Source organism: Bidens hawaiensis, unplaced genomic scaffold (genome assembly GCF_021521415.1).
Source record: "Bidens hawaiensis isolate Kalapana, Puna unplaced genomic scaffold, B.hawaiensis_p1.1 tig00014095_1, whole genome shotgun sequence".
Taxonomy (NCBI): Eukaryota; Viridiplantae; Streptophyta; class Magnoliopsida; order Asterales; family Asteraceae; genus Bidens; species Bidens hawaiensis.
In genome coordinates, this window is record NW_027492212.1 from 522,187 (window position 1) to 528,249 (window position 6,063).

General features: G+C 34.4%; 1 pseudogene across 1 annotated transcript; it reads left to right on the forward strand.

The window, feature by feature from the left end:
* The first annotated feature begins 3,809 nt into the window (after positions 1 to 3,809).
* LOC143545867 (putative carbohydrate esterase At4g34215) lies at positions 3,810 to 5,375 on the forward strand (annotated as a pseudogene). Its single transcript, XR_013137517.1, has 2 exons — positions 3,810 to 4,481; positions 5,029 to 5,375. The product of XR_013137517.1 is annotated as a putative carbohydrate esterase At4g34215 (transcript).
* Positions 5,376 to 6,063: the final 688 nt, after the last annotated feature.

The window sequence follows — 6,063 nt, forward strand, 5'->3', positions numbered from 1 at the left end:
TTGTGAGGGCAAAAGGTAAGAAAGTTTTGTTAATTTGAGTTAGGGTAATGACATACTATTTGTTAATTATAGCTAAAAAAGACAATTGATGTACTTCTTTTTGTATTGGTTAATCTTTCAAAGTGTATTATTGTAAATAATTTAGGTGTTGTTTGTTTTTCAGAGGTAAAATGTCTGAAGTCTACGGACCATATCTACCAACATCTGTAGCAGAAGAGCTGGACCAAAACTCTGCAGTCTGCAACAAGAAGACTGTTTGTTTTTTGATATCTGCAGACTGCTAAAATAAGCTGAAATTTAAATAAACTGACATATAAATAAAAAAGGTCTTAAAACATCCAAATTAAAATAATAGTCAACAATACTGAAATAACATTCATAATACCACAAACATTTTTTAAATCATTTATTCCGTACTTTGCATTAACTGCTCAGCAATTCCATCTCGTAACTGAATCATATATTCCCGATCTGATGCAGTGTCAAGTGCTTCAACCTCGTCTTCATCAGCATCAATTTGCCCACGACTATTTCCAAGCGACACATCGGGTTGATCGTATTGTGTAAAAAACTCATCTTCCAAACCCTGTTTTCTAATAAAATTATGTAGCGCGAAACATGCAACGGTAACGTTCCTTTGTGTTTCCAATGGAAATGGTGCCATCCTCTTCAATATAGGTAATCTTGCTTTCAAGACACCAAAAGCACGCTCAATGACGTTTCGAAGTTTTGCATGTGCATGATTAAATTTTTCTTTATTGGTTAACGCACGTCTCCGACGAAAATCTCCAAGCCAATACCTCACATTACGATATAGAGCCATAAATCCTCGTATGTGTGCATATGCGGCGTCACAAAGATAGTATTTCTCTGTAAATATTTACAATTAATTACAATATTAAACTAACATATAAATAATTAACAAACAATAAAAATACCTGATGGTGGAAATGAGAATGGCGCATGTGGATCTGATAATGCCTCTGATAATATTCTAGAATCATGTGCTACCTCTTCCCATCCTGCCACAAGAAAAGTGAAAAACATGTTAAAATCACAAATTGCTAATACGTTTTAATAACAATCACCATTTCCCCTTCCTCTATATAAATCTTGTTGCCTAGTAGGAACAACAGCATGTATCAAGGTCCCATCTAGTGCACCAACCGCTCCTTTAAAAATCTTTCGTAGCCTCTTGTTATGTCCCGGAATGTTTGGATTCAGATTGAAAGAAGTTGGTACTGTCATATCTTTGGCGAAAAGCATCATTTTATCCAACACTTCATGAAAGAATTTATGAATTGTTTGCTTTGAGTGTTGAAATCTACGCTTGATAACCACACAACGTTGATTATGGCCGATTATCATAAAAAACATAGCCATCTTTTCCTCAACCGAAATATGTTTACTATCCTTTAACGAATAATTTGTTCTAAAATGTGCACATAGTCGGACAAATGATGCACGGGACATGCGTAGCAATTCAATGCATTGTTTGGGATTTCCTTGTAATAACTCTAACGTGTATTTATATCCCGTCATTGCCGAATCATTGTCTCGCTTTCGTTTCAAACCCCTCTTCCAAAAAAGCGGATATACAAGTACATAACAACTACTAGAAGTATTTTCTCATCATTATTCATTATGAACCTGTTAATAAAACATAAACAACCATGTCACATAGTAATAAAAAAGCAACCATTATCATAAAGTATAAACAACCATGTCACATAGCCAAAAAGCATAGAATGTTTTCAACATAACTAAAAACCAATAATGTTTTCAACAAAACAAAAAAACATACACCAAAAGCAAATAATGTTTTCAACAAAACAAAAACTACTTCATAAGTCCTAAATTTTTAGCCGTCATCTCGATCCACCCTTTTAAACAACCATGTCACTACAAACTTTATTCAACAAAAAACTAATAACAATATTCAACAAACCTAAACTTTCTACAAACTAATAACAATATAACAAAACTAACAAAACCTTTAACAATTAACAAAAAACTACAAACTTTATTCAACAAAAAACTTTAACAATTAACAAAAAACTACAAACTTTATTCAACAAAAAACTAATAACAATTTTCAACAAACCTAAACTTTCTACAAACTAATAACAATCTAACCAAATTAATAAAAAACTTTAACAATTAACAAAAATTAAAACTTTAACAGTGTAACATAATCTAACAAAGTTAACAAAAAACTATCAAAAATCTAACAATAAACTTTAACAATCTAATAATCTAACAAAGTTAACAAAAACCTAACAAAATCTTTCAATCTAAAACTTTAACAATCTAACAAAATCTAACAAAATCACTTATGAAAATCAAACAAAAGGTAATAGATAATAGTATGAGAGGGAAAGAGAGAAGCAAACCTGTGGTGGAGAGGGAGAGAACCGTGGATCTGTGGTGGAGAGAGAGAGAGAGAGAGACGGCGGCTGTTCAGGGTGGTCGGCGGTGGAGGAGGGTGGCCGCGGTGGAGGAGGGTGGCCGGAGTGGAGGAGGGCGGCCGGCGTGGGGGTGGAGGGTGGAGGAGGCGAAGAGAAGGAGAAGGAGAAGAGAGGGTCGAGCTTGGCTAGGGTTTGGGAGGAGTCTGATGGAAAAATAAGAATGAAGAGGTGGGAAGAGGGTTGAACAACACTTCTAGGAGAAGAGGGCGCGAAGAGGTTTTTTAATGAAATCTATTCGGGAAAACAAACACACTACAAGCGCGTGTTCTGCGCGGCAAAGAGAAAAGTGGTCTTGAAGAGATTTTGAGGAAAAACAAACAGCCCCTTAGTTACTGCTAGTCTTTACAAGGTTAAAATACGATTTTATAGATATTATTGGTGGAATAAGTCAGCAGATATCATTGTGCTTTACTATACTTTTCAACTTATAATTTTTCATGTAGTATATCATTTTATAAATATTTGAAGGATCTATAAATATGTATACTATTAATACATAAATAAACGTTACATCGATATAAATAAAAGCTCATTTAATTTAAGTTTAACGGTTCATAATGGGCCAAAGGGCCTTAAATGTAGCTTTTATTTGGATTAACTTTATTTTACAAATGGTGTTATATGGTATTCAAATTTCATGATTGTTAAAAGGTGTAATTTGAAAGTGGAGTTGGGGCATATGATGCCGTTAAGAAAAAGTAATATACTAAGGATTGGCGTCGGGTGCTAATATGACACTACTAATTGTTCATTACAAAGTGAATTCATAAATTATTAAAGCATCTTGGATTGGAAATTATTCTTTAAATGTGCCTTCGAAAATCCATGAGAAAATCAATTAAAAGTTTTTATTTCATTTTAAATGAAATATCATGCTTACATTATGATTATTTATATTTTGATAGTCACCAATTAAAAAAAATCTCTTTAATGCTAAACTTTTAGTTGTTAAATTTTCATGACAAATTTTTATATATAAAATATGTCAGATTTGAAAGTTTTATTTGGTTGTCTAAATTAAACCTGGTAGAATATTGTGAATGGAGACTTCTTTATTTTATCAATTTATGATGTAGGAAGAATTATGTAAGGTCTGTTTGGAAATTCTTTCATATATAGCGAATATTGAGAAACAACGAAGAGGATAATATATGAATAAAAAGTGAAGAATTAATGGACTAGAAATAGGAAATAATAAGACCACTGACTTTCCTTATATTTAATTAAAAGTTAAAATCACTTAGTTTTGATGGGCTTTTCGTACAAGGTTAGACAATTAACATCACCGTATTCATTATCCCCTTTATATAATTCAGGACGTTAGCTTAGACAACTTCCCATATCTAGGATATGTATGTGAGAAAAAACTACCCTATAAAGTTCATACAACAATGGCCTCAAAATTTCCAACTTCTCAACAATAAGCAAACAACAATGCTAGCCTTCCTGTGTCTAATTTTGCATCTAACCGGTGCCTATGTTTCTGCATCCAAGGGGAAAAACATAATCATACTAGCTGGACAAAGCAACATGTCCGGTCGAGGGGGCGTGCACAACAACACATGGGACGGTGTCGTTCCACGTCAAGCACAACGCAACACATCAATCCTCCGTCTAACCGCCAATCTCACTTGGGTAGAAGCCCATGAGCCTCTCCACAAGGACATTGATGTCCAGGTGACATGTGGGGTGGGTCCCGGGATGGCATTTGCTAACAAGGTGTTGTCAAGTGATCCGGGGTTTGGTCCATTGGGTTTGGTTCCATGTGCGGTTGGTGGTCCTAGGGGGACCAACATTAGCCAATGGGAAAGAGGGAGTGCTCTCTACAAGCAGCTTATAAGGAGGGCTAAGGCGTCCAAGAGAGATGGTGGTTTGATTCGAGGGATGTTGTGGTATCAAGGGGAAAGTGACACGGTGAATGAAACTGATGCTAAAATGTACAAGAAAAGACTGATAAAATTATTCAACAGTGTGAGAGTTGATCTTGGATCTCCATTACTCCCAATTGTGCAAGTAAGGCTTTTTAGTTTGTAACACCTACTTACCATATATACACAAATATTCATTTCATCACATTTGTAAATATGTAAGGAAATTATGCCCAAGAACACTAACACGTAAGTACTCCTCTAGTTTGTTATAATTCTTGACACACTAATTACATGTTCCTAGCCATCTATTTTTACTAATTAAGTGTCTAAACAAATTACAATTCAAACTCTACTTTCTGGACTTTCAAACTAACAAGATAACAACTCTAAACATTCAAATTATTAGTTAAATACTAATTAATTACACTCTTTCTTTTAGCCTTTTCAACTTTCTCTATAACCCGTTTCAAAATTAACTTTCAATAAGATCTAGTTACAGGAACAAACAAATGGCATGACCAAGTCTTACTATTTCATTAGTTTTAGTACGTGTCCTAATTAGTTGCAAACAATTATTTTTCCAAGTGTCACAAACGGCTTGGATATTTATGATGCAAGTTATATTCAAACTTACCAGAAGAAAACGAAAATACGTTTGTTTCATGTTTCTGATAGTTTTCTTGGTCCAGGTAGCTCTAGCTTCAACAAACGGACCCTATATGGAAACAGTGAGAAAAGCACAACTAGGATTAAAGCTACAGAAAGTTCAGTGTGTGGACGCCAAAGGCTTGCCATTGCTAGAAGATAAGCGGCACCTTACAACCCCGGCTCAGGTACGTCTTGGTGGGATGTTAGCTGATGCTTTCCTCAAGCTAGAATCTGTGGCCTCACCAAGCAGCAATATCTCAAGCCCCTAGTAGCAATTGCGGATCTAAATATCTAAACACATTACTTTAGTTACATGCATTGTGTGTTGTTTTTAAAATTAATAAACAATAGTTAAGTTTGATATATGAATAAAATGCATGTTTATTTTATGAATAATTAAGTTTATTTTTTTTAGTTTGTTTTATGAAAAAAATAGCTCCTTGGTAGAAAATAATCAAAGAATACAAAATGTAGACATCGGCCTATGTATGGCTCATCGGGATACATACCCAAGGGCCAAGGTCAAACTAACCAAAAAGGAAATTTAATTATCGCATAACAAAACTAGGCAATATAAATCCGTCCAAAGTCATCCTAAAGCCAGTACTAGGCATTTTTTGTAACTCAGAACTTTTCTGTCACCAATACTATCCGATTTACCTACAGACAGTTCATAAATCTAATTGTCTATGTGAAGACTTTTTAAAAGGTTACACGTACAATACTAGGAAAATTCAAGCATGTTTAATTATTCTTTTTCTCATCTGCCATTGCATCTAAAACATGTTTTGATATGTGAGGTGGTCATTTTTTTATGAACTCAACATCTCTATTGCCCATAACTTAATTATGTAGGATTTACCAAGAGTGTTACAATCACCCACCTTTGGGAAATAGGCCATGGACTTGGATCTACCAAATGATAAGAGTGCCTCTGAGATTCAATCCCTTCCTGAGTTAGTGCCAAAAGAATAGTAAGCAATGATCATGTTGCCAGCATGCTATGCGACTAGTCGATTATCTTACTTAAGATGTCCTATTGAACACCCTAATGGCTTATCATCTTCAATAAGGTT